Source organism: Sapajus apella, unplaced genomic scaffold (assembly GCF_009761245.1).
Source record: "Sapajus apella isolate SASKATOON/1434 unplaced genomic scaffold, GSC_monkey_1.0 scaffold8, whole genome shotgun sequence".
NCBI classification, from domain to species: Eukaryota; Metazoa; Chordata; class Mammalia; order Primates; family Cebidae; genus Sapajus; species Sapajus apella.
This window is the reverse complement of record NW_022436948.1, coordinates 46,627,396-46,628,875: the sequence shown is the minus strand read 5'-3', so window position 1 is coordinate 46,628,875 and position 1,480 is coordinate 46,627,396. Positions and strand designations below refer to the sequence as shown.

General features: G+C 49.8%; 1 non-coding gene across 1 annotated transcript; it reads right to left on the bottom strand.

Moving 5' to 3' along the window:
• Window positions 1–164, bottom strand: LOC116551067. The gene has a single exon (XR_004268694.1). It is a non-coding gene; the product is annotated as a U1 spliceosomal RNA (small nuclear RNA).
• Between the last annotated feature and the right edge of the window lie 1,316 nt (window positions 165–1,480).

Genomic DNA, 1,480 nt, shown 5'->3' with positions numbered 1-1,480 from the left:
CAGGGGAGAGCGCGAACGCAGTCCCCCACTAGCACAAATTATGCAATCGAGTTTCCTACATTTGGGGAAATCGCAGGGGTCAGCACATCCGGAGTGCAATGGATAAGCCTTCCCCTGGGAAAACCACCTTCGTAATCATGGTGTCTCCCCTGCCAGGTAAGTATGAGGCCGCACGCCTCCGCCCCGCCGGAGCCGCACACGCCTCACCCTTTACACGCACGGTCACTTGCCCGGGGCATCCTCTCCGCACCCCGGCCACCCCGAGCCCTCCCAGCCCGGACACACAGCTGGGACTCTCAAATCCAACGCCGGTCCTGGATTGCTCCCACAGCACCAGAAATCCCTCGTGGCCAAGCAGCAGCCCCCGCGCTGCCTCATCTACATAGAAGCCACCCTGTCCGTGACGTCACCGGCCCCGCCTCTCCCAGTTCCGGTCTGTTCCACCGCCGCTCAACCACCAACCCGCTGTCGGAGCTGGAGGGGAAGTGACGTCGGCCTCTCCCTCCCCTTCCGCCGCATCTGTTCGCTCCAGTGGAAGCGCGTCCTTGTCCTGCTGCCCAGGACACTTTAGGCCGCCAACTGGAACCTGTGCACCCTTCTTCAAATAATGGCTTTTAATTCGCAGACGAGAATGTTTAGGATTACAAAGAAAACTGGTTCTTTTCACATATGGTTACCTGGTGATGTAGCATTCCGCTTGAAATTGAAAGTCCTTCAATATCAGAGAGAGACCATATTGTTTCAAAAAAAAACCAACCAACAGCAGCAACAAAAGAAAACCACTGCAAATCCTAATGCCTTCGCCTTAATGTAATGTATTACACATTATTAATTAACGTATTAAACATTAATCCTTTAGAGGATTCCTTTAGAAAAGTGTCTCTAACTGTGATCGGGAGTTCAGGAATTCCTCCGTGTTTGTTTCTGTCTTACCGTCTTCAGCTAAGTTCATGCACTATTAGATGAAATAATAGTAAACTAAAAATAGAGTCTAAGCTCAATTTAACAAAAACATATATTTATATATGGCCTCCTTTATTGATTTTTCTTCTGTGGGGCGGGCAGGGGACAGTCTAGCTAAAATACACATTCTCTCTGTAGATACACCAGAAGAACACGACTCCATCAGCGTTGCCCTCATGTTAACAAAAGTGATTTTAACTTAAGGTGATCAGAAATCTTACATATCTGTACTTTTTCTGTACTGGTGGTATGGTGCATGTATGATTAAAAAAAAAAGGAGAGGGCCGGGCGCGGTGGCTCAAGCCTGTAATCCCAGCACTTTGGGAGGCCAAGGCGGGTGGATCACGAGGTCAAGAGATCGAGACCATCCTGGTCAACATGGTGAAACCCCATCTCTACTAAAAATACAAAAAATTAGCTGGGCATGGTGGTGTGTGCCTGTAATCTCAGCTACTCAGGAGGCTGAGGCAGGAGAATTGCCTGAACCCAGGAGGCGGAGGTTGCGGTGAGCCGAGAT